Here is a 15,568-nt window from a genome sequence, read left to right on the forward strand (position 1 = left end):
TTATGCTTCGTTAAGCACAGTCTCATATCAGCATTCTGCGATAATCTTGTTCAAGATTTCCCCCCCATAAATATGAAGCAGTGACAAATAGACTTTCATGAGCATACTTTGAAATATATTGAATAATAATTTGTCTTTAAACAAGACATCTCTTCAGAGCTGACAACTTGATTTCAGTATTGACTTTCACTACAAATTTAGCAATGCCATTGGTCTTATCAAAGATAAGCTGTATGTGGCACACTAAAAAGCCAAGAAAATGTTACTACAGTAGCTATAATATGAATTAGTTATGTTCTATTCTAGCAGATTGAATTATGTTTTAGTACTGTCACTTTAAAAGAATGGGTGACACATGGGACCTTCAGATGAAAACAAGAAATCATAATGCCATAATAGCAAAATGTGTACTCTGCAGGGTTTACTGAGACATGCAGTCAAGCCACATGTGGTCTTCTTTCTCTGTGAAAGACTTCCCAAAGTTCCTGTTATTGTTGTAAAGACAAGTTGAACACTTTAAAGACAAAAAAAAACCTTAGAAACAAAGCAAAATCACAATTTCTTATTATTCACTGATTTCCAGAAGTTATACCCATAAAATTTAAAACCTCCAAGCAGAGAAGGGAAAGACTGAGTCCAAATATGACTGTAATCATTACCATGAAAACAGCACAAATGAGGGAAAGTTTGTGAGATGTGTTTGTATGTACAAATACAATTACAGAGACATACCCAAACACATATTTACATTATATTGGTTTTGTTTCATTATTGGTCTTCTAGGACACAAGCTCTGAAACAAAGCATTGACCTACCTTTTCAAATGCTTTCCCCTAAGTGTCAGGCTTCTAGGTCTGAAAGCACTAGAAGCTCTTTCAGGCAGAAGTGAGCTGTTATAAATACAATGACAGGCCCACAGATCTGCCATACATTATGAACTGTGGAAGCACCAAAACTGCATGAATCAAAGCAGTTTGCTTTACCAAATTTTTCCAAATGGGAATTCTTTCATTGCTGTCTCTTCACTTCCTCCAATGCTTTGGACATCCATATGGAGAGTGGGGGTAGCGGTTTGTTCTTAATACTTTGTCTCTGCTGCTTCTTTCACCTCATTATTTTCCCTGCTCCAGACTGGGGTCCCTTTCACAGGATACAATCCTTCAAATACTCCAATGTGGGGCCTTCCATGGCCTGAAGTTCTTAAAGAACTACTCTAGCACAGGTCCTTTACACAGGGAGCAGTCCTTCAGGCACAGATTGCTTCAGCATGGGTCTCCCACTGGACACAGTTCCTGTCAAAAAAAACCTGCTCCAGCATGGGCTTTTCTCCCTGGGCCCCAACTCCTGCCAGGAGCCTGTTCCTGCATGGACTCTCCATGGGCTTCAGGGACTATGTGCTTCACCACAGTCCTCTGTGGAGGTAACCTGCACCACCATGGTCCTCTCCAAGGGTTGAAGGGAAATCTGTGCTCCAATGCCTGGAGCACCTCCTCGCCCTCCTTCTTCACTCACCTTGGTGTCTGCAGAATGTTTCTCTCACATTTTCTCACTCCTCTCTCACAGCTGGTGTGCAGTGTTTCTTATCCTTTCTTAAATATGTTATCATAGAGGTGCCACCAGCTTCTCTGGTGAACTCACCTTTGACCAATGGTGAAAGTAGTTTGGAATTCTGCAACTGGCTGTGTCCAACGTGGGGTAGCTCCTGGTAATTTCTCACAGAGGACATCCCTGACACACACCTCACTACTGAAACCTTGCCACAGAAACCCAATACATTTGCTCAACTCCAGATAGAAATACATCTATAAAACACATGTAAGGAATTACATTTCCCTGCTACCACAGGAGAGTATGAAGGCTTTCATTTGATGAGTGACTGCAGTGTTGTGAAGCCATGTGGATCACACTTATATGCTCTGTTTTGTTCTGCTACTGTGCACTATTATTGGACAGCATTGATGCAGAAGTACTGGGCAAATTTTCTTAACCCAAAGAACTCCCTCCAAGAGGAACAGCCTCGCTATATGAAGATGTGAGCTCTACAAGTGAGATGCAGTACAGAAGGGAGAATTGTTTAATCTAAATAAGGATTTATCTCCCAAGGTTAAATGATTTATCAACCTATATGCATATGCAATCTATATGCTTCAAGACTTGAGAAGCGATTAAATACGATTCCTAGAACAGCTTTGAGATGAGAGGTCCCTGTTCAAATGTCAAAACAAATCTCTGTTCAGTTTGCACAGGACATCCCAACATCTTTCTTCTCTGTCCTCCCTAACCCACATTCCCCTGATCTCTGCTGACCTCCATCTCCTGGAAGAGGATGCAAATTCAGCCAGAGCTCTAGATCACAAGGGAAGTGATCCAAATTAATCCCCATGTAGTTTTCAAACATCTTGCCTGGAAATTAGTACAAATTGATACAAATATGCTCTTCCATGAGTTTCTGTTTGAGACTGCTGATTTTATGCTAAATTATGCTCTTTCATTTAGAAAAAGTCCCAGTACTAAGAGCATTTTAATGAGGTACCTTCATCAATTAAATCACTGATGTGAGTTGATAGATATGATCGTAGAAGAGAAAACAGTGTTATATAAAGTGGACAGATGAAAAACATTATAGTTGTATTAGGACCAGTAAGATAGTATTACTACTATCTCAAGAACAGTCTTGAATTAAAAAAGAAAGGATATATATATAAATATTGCTATTCAAAAAAGGGGAAAAGGAAAAAGTTTCTTACAAATTATGCATTTATGTTATTTGTGAATGAAAGAAGTACCTATCGTAACTCTAATGATTTTCGTTTTGTAGACCCTGCACCCTCAAAATCATCACCTGCTTTTGCCCTTTCACTGTAAATTTCTTCTGGGGAAAAAAATAAAAAAACTTCTCCTGCATTTGGGAGGCACACATCACATTTTAGGTATCATCACACCTAAAGCACTATAACTGGAAATATTACATTGTTACTTCAACTAAAATCAATTTAAATGTGAAGATGAACAAAAAGAGACTAAGATCTTTCTGGTCAAGATAAAGCAAAACAACTAAACAACCCTGAATCACAAATATGATGCTCTCAAATATTTATTTCTCTCATATGTTTGTCCTCCTATAATATAACTGTATAATGAGAAGTCCAGTATGTTGGACACTGAACCTCTGAAACTAAAATCATACTCCAGAGCAAATCACTTCACATTCCCAAGCCTCAGTTCTCAGTGTCTTAACTGCCTGGTCTATTTTAGGTTATGAATAGCTGACAGAAATGCCAGACTTTTGCTAGTTGTTTGCAAAAAGTTCAGCACAATAGTCCAAATGTCTCACCTGTGGTCTCTGAGTGCTACCTAATGTGAATAATCGTGTTTTATCTAATGGACCTGCACCTTGTAATTCTATAGTAAATTCCATATAGTAAACTCTGAAAACATGTAAGCATTTGTCCTAGAGTTCAGCGTGTTTAGTTGCATGCATAAAATTACTCATATAGCAAAGAGTGTGCACAGGTACTTAATTGGAGATAACAGATGGATCCAACAAATCTGAGACAGAAAATTCATGAGTATCCTTTACATTTAACCCATAGGTTACTACCAATATCTGTAAGTGACTTGCCAGCTCATTTAAAAATGCTCTCCTAGGAACAATGAAAATCTTGGTTTACTAGATCATACAGTAATTTGGGAAGTGCATTTTTATCTTTTTTTTTATTTTTATTTTTTTGTGCAGCTGCAGATGTGAGAACCTACTGCAAAGCAAGCCACAAACTTGTTACATTCTTAAATTAATTCAGTTTCCAGAACCAGTTCTTCTCTAAAAGACTTGTACTGCTCAAAGTAAATTCCTGAAATAATAGCAGAAAGTGATAGTGCATTTCTTGTCTATGGAATGGAAAATGAAATCAATTAGTGTAATTAACATGCACAATATTTTCTTTTAAAATCAGTTTGAACACCGCAATATAGCATTTTTTGTGCAATGTCTTGCAACAGATCACAAAGCTACAGAACATTAACTTTAGAAGGTTATTCTGAGAGATACCCAAAATAACAAAAAAGAGAAGGCTACAGAGACCAGGCAAGACTTACTCGTAGACTGAACTGCTGAACTCATTGCTTCATATGGAACAAGCTTTGTTCCTCTCAAATTAACCCACTGATTAAAGCTTCCTCCAAGCTAATTCAGAAAGAATCCATGAAGGGAGAGTGTATGTCTTTGTAAGTACATGTGCACCCAGGGAGAGATGAGAGGACCATCTAATTTGATTCCTATCACCAGAAAGATGTATATATATATATATTTTGCCTGTCTCTAAAGCAGAAGAAGGTATGGTTGAAAGACAGATCATCCCAGCTTAGAATGGATTCACCCACTAGCGGTACCTATCTCTTTTGGCTGTAAAAGGAGACTGAAACTAGAAAAGTCTTGACACCTACATTTAGTTAGCTACATTTTTTTTTCTTTTACTTTTTATTTTTATATATATACATTTATCTTGTTTTATTTTATTCCCTGTCCATCACTAGATTCAGTATGAATTGGAGCTGTCTTTCACTGAGGTCCTCCTCACACAGTGGGCACACATTCTTTTCATCCAGGGGCTGCAGGTATTTCTCAGATACAGACCATGTATTTCTGTTCTCCTGAAAAGTGCTGACAAACTCTTATTTCTTGATGGAGAACAAAGAGTAACTTGGCCTTTCATAAATTTCTATGAGGAAAACCGCTTTAATCTTTTAAGTACTTTCCATCTGAAAACTTCTGCACCACTGAAGTATTTTACTTTCATTAATATGTAATTCCAAATAATTTAAATCCAATGGAACATTTTTACACTACAAGAAAACATTTTCCACTGGGTTTATTTATAAAATTTCTCTTTCCGCTGTGCCCTGGCTAATCTATTTGATAGAACTCCTCTCATGAATTTCACATTTGCTGAATGCTAACAAATCTTTTCTCATTTTTAAAAGTACTTTACAGCTCTCTCTGCAATAAACTACCCAGTATTTGTGCCTTTGTCCTCCAGTCCTGTGCACTCCATGGATCTGGTATTTATAGCTGTCTGGAAATGCACATCCACGTGCATCCAAAGCTTCCTCTTTGAACACTGTCCCACAGAGAATCCACATGCAGCATTTACCTTTCATAGCCATATGAATGAAATTCCACATTGCTACAGAAGTTATTTTTTGGCTATTAAATAATAATAATAATAAAAAAAAATATTAGCACCATGTGAGTCTGCCAGTTTTTTTCAAATTCAGAGAAGTTTTTTTTGTTTTTTTTGTTTTTTTTTTTTTTTTAAGTTATGCCGATTGGTTTGGACAAAAAGTTCCCATGTAGCTGGCAGGTTTTCTCAAGGACAAAATGACTATAATCATCTTTTTTATTTCCCTCGGGACAGAAACTTAAAGATGCATAACAGAATACATGCAAATTAAACAGGACTAACAGTAAAACACTGTGGACAATGGTAAAATTCCCAGTTGCTTCAGTAAAGTCAACATTTCAAGTCAGATACTCGTGGTGGTTAGAGATTTTTGTGAAGAATCTTATCACCTCTTCATTTTTTTAGCTGAGGGAAAGTTCATCCTGATCATAGATGACTATCTACAGAAATTGTGGTTTATAATTTATTTGGATTGCCTTTGTGATTAAGTACTTTCTGCTTTTCTTGGATTTCTTATAAGACATTATTTCTTTCAGTTCAAGTTTGAAGTTCACACGAACATTTGTTTTCAGAGAAAAAAATATTAAATTCCTCCCCAAATGTAAGATTTTATAAAATCTTCCCCCACATCCAATTTTAATGAAACAGAAAATAAAGAAGTCTTAATTTTGTTTTAAAAATTAATCTTTTGATGGCCCAATTTTCTACAATATATAGCTTTCTTGTTTCTTTTTATCTTGAAAAGCCAAAAAAAATCATCACATTTAAACATTTTTATTTCCAGAAGAACTGAAGAAAAAAAAAATCAGTACTATTTTAAATAGGAGGCCATCTTATAAAATGTGTAGTTGATTAGATAAAAATATCTCTTTAAACATAAAATAAAAATATCTCTTTAAACATAGCTACTTAGTCACAGATTCCTGTTATGCAAAAGCTATTTGTAAGTTAAAAAAACACCTAATTTTTTCTTCCTTTTGGAAAAACATGCTAATTTTACAGTACTTTTGCGAGCAATACCATCACTGAATGGAATTTACTGAATTTAATAGGAAATTTGAGATGTGAAGCAGTATTAAGGCTCCTGACCTAAACGGTTGGATGAAATATCAACGTTGTTATCATTTATACCTCAGAGTTTGAACCAATGGTGCTTCTTTAAGTCAAACTTTGTGTTCTAGTGTAACTGAACTAAAATAAAACATGGACTCTTATGTAATTAAAAGAAGCTGAAATAAAGTATTTTTGGAGTATTGAGGCAAGCTTGTTACTAAGCTTTCCACGTGACTTTAAAAGGGGAGTAGTCACCTAACTGCTCCCTCTGACCTGGAAAATCTCTCCCCAGATCTCTGAAACATCTGGGGAAAGGAGGGAAAGGAAGGCAGGCAATCATGAAAGATAAGAGTAACTTGGTCCAGCATTTAGATGGAAGAGCCTTAGGTGTTGAAACATGAATGCAGATTTTTGTCTGGTTCATAGCTTTATATTTAGAATTAAAGCTTGTCCTGAGGGCAGTGATGTCACTTGATCCATCATTGGGAACTCTATTTTTCTTTCACTGGTGAATCTATGTGCCAGTTTCTTATTTTTCTGTCTTAATCACCCAGCCAATGCAGATTGCTCACTAAAGTGTATTGCTGTTTGGTCCAGTCCAGGATTCTGAACTTTGGTGGACCTGAGACTGTTATTTTGGCTGCCTTCTTCCCCCAGTAACAGATTTCACATTATCACAAGTCCCCTCACTAATAACTTGAATCACTCTTTGTTTTTATTCATGCAACTGCCAAAGGTTATCATTGAAAATAACTCCTACTCATGTTTACCTTTGGATATTTAACTCCTTGCTTCTGATTTATTCTGCCTATCTGTAAACTCGTGGACTGAATAATGCTCTTGGATTTCCTACTAGAGCTTGCATCTCAACTGTGTCCTACTGACCTACCAAGGAAAGACTGTGCTGAAACCATTCCTGCCATTATTTTTCCCTAGAGTTTCTGATGGAAGATGTACAAGACAGAAACAAGCTGTCACTCACAACTGACTTTGACTTTGGAAAAAATGCTTATTTCTTTTCTGAAGTACATTAGTTCACCTGAAGAATGAACATAGTTATAGATTCCTAATGGCCTTAGTAAGATCAAGAGACATTCATCACAACGTTAAATTCATCACAATATTAAGCACAGCATTGCTTCCTTGGCCATTCTTATATCTAAGTATCTTTTAAAGAGCCAGAAAACATGACTGTTCATTTTTGAAAACATTTTTAAAGTTAAGAGGATATATGTGATTAAACACTCATCTATTTCTCCCCCTTTCCTATAGCTTAATAGAGCTACAATCTAATTATACAGTCCCTGCCTTCAGAAAAACTTTTCAGGCATTCTTTTGGCACAACTGTGACTTCAGTATGAAGAGCTTCTGTGTACTTTTGATAGAATCTGTTGTTTGTCCTTCAGTTTCCTTCCTTCCCTTTAATGGCACAAAGCAGAATTTGAAGCCAGTATCATTCTCACATAAAATGAACACAATACCACATGAGATTATATACATCAGATAGAGAAACCTCCTACCAAGACCTAGGAACAAAGTTCTTTTGCTGCCTTCCACAGTCTGTGATTGTATTTTGACAGCATAGCAGTTGTTCACAAAGTGCACGGGGCTCTGTTGAAGCTACTCCCAAATCAGAGGCATCTTCTGAGCTATAATTTCAGAGATGAAAATACATAAAGTGCCTATTTTTCCATTAGTTTTCTCATATTAGAGGATTTCACCTTTATTTCTAGTAGATATGAGATTTCCAAGCTTCCATGATTTTTCTTCTATGTTACAATGCGTGTTCCACTGAGTCAATAAAAAAAATTATGTGAACTTTACTTTTTTATGTACATCCAAAATGTACTTTTTGGATATATGGAGTTATGCTGGACTGTTTCTTCTCATACATCACTACCGGTAATGGTAGCATTCCCAGAACACTTAGATGCTTCTGACTTAGCCTAGAATTACTCCGTAAATGTTGTGATCTCATTTTTACTTTTTTTTTTTTTTTTTTTTTTTTTTCTAGCCTTGATCTGATGAACTGGCAAATGGTACCACAGAGCTGGAGGTCTACATGACAGGAAAGACATTGGTGTATTTTTATTTTAACTCCCATTTTAATTTTGACTAGCTACAGACATGTCACCTTCAGCTATTCTGAGTTTCCAATCTGAAAATCAAAGATGATAATACTTCAGTGCTTCACATAGTTGTGGTAATGAATAAAATACTTTCAAAGAATCACTAAGATGAATGTAAATACACTTATTATCAATCACTGGCTTGTTCAGCAAGAGTTCTTTGAGATTTCATGCATTATTCTTCATGCTTCAGCCCTCCCTCAAACACCCTAGGCATTATTACTTTTAACTCCACAGAAACAAAACCATATCAAGAGAGTTTTTCTCTTGCTCTTCCTAGAAATTTGTGTCTTAGTCTCTTTGGTTGACTCTGTATTTTGGAATTATGTTTACTTAAGACATCTCACCCTAACATCTCAAACAGAGTGTGGTTTCACTACTTGTACTTGTTCTTTTATGTAGCCTTGTTGTTTTGCTGCTCTGAAGTTTTTTCAGCATCTTATAGTTTGCCTGTTTTCCCCAGCTAATGTAGTGGTTGTAGTTAAGGGATTTTTCATACATAGATTCTGCTTACCGTGGACATGCCATGTCAAAATGACAATAGGGATTACTGTGTGTGGAGGTCCAAATGTCCAAGGCTTAAGAAACACTGAGACACCTCTCCCCTTCCCTCCCCCTCTCCCCCCCCCCCCCCCACACACACACACTTTCTGTGCACTTCATAGTTTGTTCCCCATTTCAAGAGACAGCTTCTCCTTAGCCTGGGAATCAACAACATTATAGCTGGGTGGTTTTAAAATCAAATGGATTTGATTTATAATCAAATGGAAATGCATCCTCCACTTTTTTTTTTTTTTTTTTTTCCCCACCAAACTGCTTCTCCTTCCATTGAAACATTAATCTATCTACTTTATGTATAAAATGCATTCCTAAATGGATGTAGGTCTCACATAATAATTAAAATAATGAGAAAAAGGAATTATCTTTCAAAAATAAAATATAAATGAACTGCTCAACCAAGGTTATTTAAAGTGAAAGCCATTCAAGTCTTAAATAGAAGACTAGCCTCATCAGATCTGAGTGCAAGATGGATTCTGGCCATGCCCCTCTGTTTAATGACTTCAGGCTCTAACAACTTGATATGAAAAGCAGGTTTCAGAGTCAAATGCCATGACTGAAGTATGCTTCCTACATAATTCTCTTCATTTCAGATATGATTTAAGAAAAGGTTCAATACATGCATAAATATATCTGTATATATAACATAAGAATATGCACACATTTTCTATTTCTGTGGATCACAAATTCTATTATTATAATGCAAACTGTACAGCTAACTTTTTCAATTTTAAGTACATATAAATATCTACTATAAAATGGGATAGACATTCGCTTAGGTATCTTTAAAAGTGATAGGCAGATAAGTCAAATAAAAATACACAATTTTGAAACTGGCTAATATATTTGCCTTATATACTTCTCCATGTTTAGTTTAGCAAGAAAAGCTTATCTCATTTCAGTTCTGGGCAAAAGATACTTATAGAAATGAATGTGCCGTTGTCTGATACTTTAACATCTAACAAAAGAGGAGAATGCTTATCTTGTCACATAAAGCATATTTACCACCCACAAAATATTGCTTCAAGTGATATAATTACATTGCAAGTTCTGTGATGAATTATCATCTTTTATATCTCTGTATTTGTGAAATATTTGACAAAATGGTGTCTTTATCCACAACAAGAACTCCTAATGGCTACCACACTAATGATAGCCCATAGAACGCAGGTAAAGGTTCTAAATGTTTGGCATGACCTATCCTCCCTTGACTCAAGTATCCATTCTGTAAAATAACAAAAGCTTTCAATAAAAGACTGAAATTGCCTAGCATATGGCATATTCTCCTCTGAGTGCAAAATTGCTATCTTGCATTAAAATCAATCGATTTGCACTAGGACGTTACTAAATTGCATTATTACACTGTTGACTACAGTAATGTCAGAACCTTTCTTTCAGTCACAGCTCTCTTTCACATTATTTCCCAATACACAGAAAGATGCAGTACAGCCTACTGGCTTAAATCTTTAACACAAAGAAATAGAACTGCTTCCCAAAAATTGCTGGTGAAATCCTAAGACACCTATTATTGTTAGGTTTATGTGCTGCGTCAAATCTTTCAGCAGGTGATGAGTTTTCTTCATTTCTATAAAAAATTACCTTTCTTTAAAAAATTACCTTCTCAAGGTAGTGATTATGATTTTTGCATTTGGAAATTCACTAACAAAAAGAAAGCAGTAACAAAAATGTATTTTTAAGTTATCTTCAATTATACCTGGTTTTTCAGGTAATCTGTTTTCTCTATGTCAAGTTTTCAAGTTCCTTTATGCCCCCATCTTAAGCAAGTATTCCCATAAATTCACAATTTAAAACAGGAGCACAAGCCCTCTCTTTCCTTTCTCTCATACCTTGAGCAGGAATTGGGCCTCATCCATATGGTAGTTTGAAATGGACTATCTATAATTGGTATTTCCACTGAGCTGAGAAATGTGCTGGTGATGGTTTTAAAAAAGAAGACAGATAAGAAGGGAGCTGAGATTGGTTAGCTGGAACCCTGTTATCTCTATGAACAGACCAAAGTCGGGTGTATGGTGGGGTCTGGGGGAAAAGGAGGCAGATTGTCAAAAAGAATTTGCCATTACAAAATATTTTTCTTTATAATGGCTATCACAACTGATTTAAAATAGCAGTCATCTTATGTTCAAATAGGACACTTCTCAAATGAAATGCTTGTTTTTCATTTTATTTTTAGACTGTAGGGCTGACCAAAGCAGAACCCTTCACTTAATTGAATAGTTCGATCAACAAAATGAGCAGTACACTCTATTTTCCTTTCTCTGTCACTCTTGGTCCGCAAAAGAAGACCACAGAAAATTAATAAAATATTTAACAGCTTGATGTAAATAATGCAAGAACATGTCTTTGCTGGTCCACTCAGGTGTATTTCAATTAATTTACTGTAGAGATGGTTTTACAAATAACAAAATATTGTATCTATCACCCCAGGCATTATGTAAGGCTAGTAGCTTCTATGCTGGCATTTGCAGAAATAAGCAAAATCAGTTCAGCACAGTTCACAGATGTGATCACTGGAGTAAAACTCAGGGTCTAGGAGCTGCTCGGATATTGCACGAGACAGCTGTACTTTACTACTGGTCCACTGGGCCTGATGCTAATAATTTTTAAATAGTCTGTTAGTTAGTTACAGCAGTGGCCTCAAGCTACCTCTTATTTCAAAACCTATTAACATTTGTGTATCTTTAAAATACTTTATTGTCTTAATTAGCATATATTCATTCATAATTCCCAGACAGTCTGCTGCTATATATTAATAAATAAATAAATGAAAATGAGTAACACTGGCTTAAGAGTGGGTGGATGAAATGTGACTGTGGTAATGTGCACCCAAATCAAATTAATCAGATGAAACATGGAAGTGCTGAACTGCTTCTGTGTATGTTGCTTTTCTCTGCAGTACTCTGCAGGATCAGTCTGACTGTCTTTGGGTAATGGATTGGTATTGCTTACAGGCTTAGTGGAAGAAGGCTGATCACTGTAGGTAGAGATTTAAAGAAAACTGTTTAGTTAGTCTCTTTAGTTACAAAATTAGATAATATTAAAACCATTATTCCAGTTTTGATGATTCTTGCAAGACATACTCAAAACAGCTGTTATAGAGAAAGTTCTTCCTTTCACTCTGAGACTCTGCCTTTCTTACTCTATATTCAATTTCAGAAAAAAAATCATTAGCATAAAATCATAGAATATCCCGAGTTGGAAGGGACCCATAAGGATCATCAAGTCCAACTCCTCGCACTGCACAGGTCTACCCAAAAGTTTAGACCATGTGACTAAGTGCACAGTCCAAACACTTCATAAATTCAGACAGGTTTGGTGCAGTGACTACTTCTCTGTGGAGCCTGTTCCAACGTGCAACCACCCTCTATCGGTGAAGAGCCTCTTCCTGATGTCTAGCCTGAAACTCCCTTGCCTCAGCTCAACACCATTGCCGCAGGTCCTATCACTGGTGATTAAGGAGAATAAATCAGCACCCACCCCTCCACTCCCCCTCATGAGGAAGCTGTAGACCATGATGAGGTCTCCCCTCAGCCTCCTCTTCTCCAGGCTGAACAGGCCCAGTGACCTTAGCTGCTCCTCGTACATCTTCCGCACTAGGCCTTTCACTATCTTCGTCTCTGTCCTCTGGACACTCTCCAACAGTTTTACATCCTTTTTGTACTGTCGTGCACAGAACTGCACACAGTACTCAAAGCGAGGCCACACCAGCGCAGAGCAGGACAATCACTTTCCTCAACTGACTAGCAATGCCGTGCTGGATGCACCCCAGGATGGCCCTCCTGGCTGACAAGGCACACTGCTGGCTCATATTTAGCTCACTGTCAACCACAGCCCCCAGATCTCTCTCTGCGGGGCTGCTCTCCAGCGTCTCATCAACCAGTCTGTACGTACAGCTAGGGTTGTCCCATCCCAGGTGCAGGACCCAGCACTTGCTTTTGTTAAACTTCACACAGTTGGTGATCACCCAGCTCTCCAACCTGTCCAGATCTCTCTGCAAGGCCTTTCCACCCTCGTCCGAGTCTACAACTCCTGCTCAAGAGGGGCAATAACATCCCTTGATCTGCTGGCTATGCTTCTGTTCATACAGCCCAGGATACTGCTGGCAAATAATCAAGCATCGGTTGATAAGCCCTTTTCTCCAACACATCACAACTTTCATTGTCCACTGTACGCAGCATTTAACTGTCTTGAACAAAGTCTGCATTACTATTAAAACCAAACCAAACCAAACAAACAAAAAAAAACATTTAAAACCTAGGCTATCAATGGAAATACCAATGAACACAAATATACATACAATTCTGAAAATATGGGACTAAAAGTACATCATATGACTGCTTGGCAGTCATATTCGTTTCCATCATGCCAAATTTGGACCAGGAACAAGGCAAACAGAAAAAAAAATATATATGAAAGTGACAGTCGCTTATGCACAGCTGATCCTATGACAGAATATTATTAGTACAATGAGGAACATGTTTTATTTCCAGTCTCTTACTGAAAACAGAAGTGGTGACTGATAATTTATTATCAGTCAATTTATTGACTGCGTACACTATGAAGTGTCACAAAAACACAACTCCAATTGATTAATTAATTATATTGCCATATAGGCTGAGGGACAGTATCATGCTCCTGTGTGAGGTCACCTTGCTTCAAAGTCAGTGGGATTTGCCTGGTCTCACGCAAGGCCAGAATTTAGCCTGAAGTCATCCTTCAGCATCAGAAAATAAAACATGTATCAATGAGAATTTTAAACAACACTATTGGATTATCTGGTACTGTATGCAGCCCAGGGCACATGTCTAGACATGTCAGAATAAGGCTATTGGCCTGATATATTTCATATATATACATATAGATGTAGAGCTTAGGTATATATACATTTAGGGATAGATGTAGATAGATGTAGAGCTTAGGGATATATAAATTTTAGATGTAGAGCTTAGGGATATGGTTTAGTGGAAGATTTGTTAGCGTTAGGTAGGAGGTTGGACTCGGTGATCTTGGAGGTCTCTTCCAAACTACACTATTCTGTGATTCTGTGATTCTGTGATATAGAGGCTTCATCTTATCGCACTACTGTCTATTTATTGTCACATCTTCGCATTACCTCAATAAAGTAAATGGTGAAACAGAGCTGTAACAGAATACTTGTGGAAATCAGTTCCTGGACATGTGTAGCAGAACTTTTCATCAAGAAAATTAGGACATTATGTAGGCATAGAGCTCACTTCTAAAAACAGTCTGTGCACTTAAGTTTATGGGGAGATTGTGAAAAGAAACGACAGAGGTCTTTGAAATAAACTTCAGTTTAGCATTCAAGGAATACCACACAACATATGTTGTGTGTAAGAGAAGTTTAGATTTACTAATAGAGGAAACATGGAGTAGATTTTTTTAATCACTGAAATTATTTTTTCCATGAGAGATAAGACTTGACCAGCACAGTTCTTCACCATGAGGTCTGTGATGGCTAGGAAGGCTTCTGCTTAGAAATGGAGAAATGAAAGAACAGACTGTTTCAGAAGAAAACACCAGCACTTCAGACTCCTTTTGTTATTTTCTGTTTTGTCTGACACTGGGTATTTAGCACTGAGCACTGTTTTGATTTACCCTCATCTGATTTGGGGAGGCAAGGTTATCACTGTCTTTGATAATAAAAGGTCCTCTGCAAAAAAAGCAGAGAAGTGCAAGTTGTGTTTGTAAAATCCCTGCAGCAAAGATCTAGTGAATAATTTGTACAAAACACATAATTTTACTTTTAGTGTAATTCCAATCTTCTGCAAAATGCTGAGCAATCAGGAAATCAAGCAGCTAGTGAGATATGCCTTAAGCAGTCTTTGATACTGAGTGCCCTCTCTTATACAGAATGCTGCCAATTTTTCTGATTGTGTTACTGTATGTATGTATGTTACTGTAACACATTCAAAGACAACACAGAATCAGAGAATCATAGAATGTTTTGGATTGGAAGGGACATCACAGATCATCCAGTTCCACCCCCTTGCCACTGGCAGGGACACATCCCACCAGACGAGGTTGCTCAAAGCCCCATCCAACATGGCCTTGAGCACCTCCAGGGATGGGGCATCCACAGCTTCTCTGGACAACCTGTGCCAGTGCCTCACCACCCTCATAGTAAATAATTTCCTCCTTATATCTAATCTAAATCTACCCTCTTGTAGTTTAAAGCCATCACCCCTTGTCCTATCACTACACTCCCTGACAAAGAGTCCCTCTCCAGCTTTCCTATAGGCCCCCTTTGGTATTGAAAGGTTATTATAAGGTCTCTTATACATATCCTCTTTTATACATAACCTCTCTTTTTCCAAGACTACATTCTTTAAATTACATTTGTTACCATATCTGAATTTTTTGTATATATAATATTGACAAAATATAAACTGATACAGTTTATATATGTATGACAGAATAGAGAACAATGTCCTTAGTGCCACATACACAAGTCTCTTAATTACCTCCAGGGATGGGGATTCTACTACTTGACAATATCTATAAAATTAGAATTCTCTGCCATTTTAACTACCAGAAAACTAGCACATTTTTATCAATATAATCAAAATATTTTTTAACCTTTCAAATATAATCATTTTTCTTTTCTTTCTT

At 36.9% G+C, this 15,568-nt stretch overlaps 1 protein-coding gene and 1 long non-coding RNA gene across 11 annotated transcripts in view; both read right to left on the reverse strand.

The window, feature by feature from the left end:
- GRIA4 (glutamate ionotropic receptor AMPA type subunit 4) overlaps nt 1-15,568 on the reverse strand; it is a 236,995-nt gene that overhangs the window by 162,021 nt on the left and 59,406 nt on the right. The gene's annotated exons all lie outside the window — the stretch shown is intronic.
- Nucleotides 2,256-15,568, reverse strand: part of LOC118167833 — a 19,980-nt gene continuing 6,667 nt past the window's right edge. Inside the window, exons 2-3 of the long non-coding RNA XR_004751263.1 lie at nt 10,368-10,377; nt 2,256-2,273 (exon numbers count right to left, since the gene is read on the reverse strand). This is a non-coding gene — a long non-coding RNA (uncharacterized LOC118167833). The remainder of the gene's footprint in view (nt 2,274-10,367; nt 10,378-15,568) is intronic.

This window comes from Oxyura jamaicensis, chromosome 1, assembly GCF_011077185.1.
Source record: "Oxyura jamaicensis isolate SHBP4307 breed ruddy duck chromosome 1, BPBGC_Ojam_1.0, whole genome shotgun sequence".
In the NCBI taxonomy this organism is placed as follows: Eukaryota; Metazoa; Chordata; class Aves; order Anseriformes; family Anatidae; genus Oxyura; species Oxyura jamaicensis.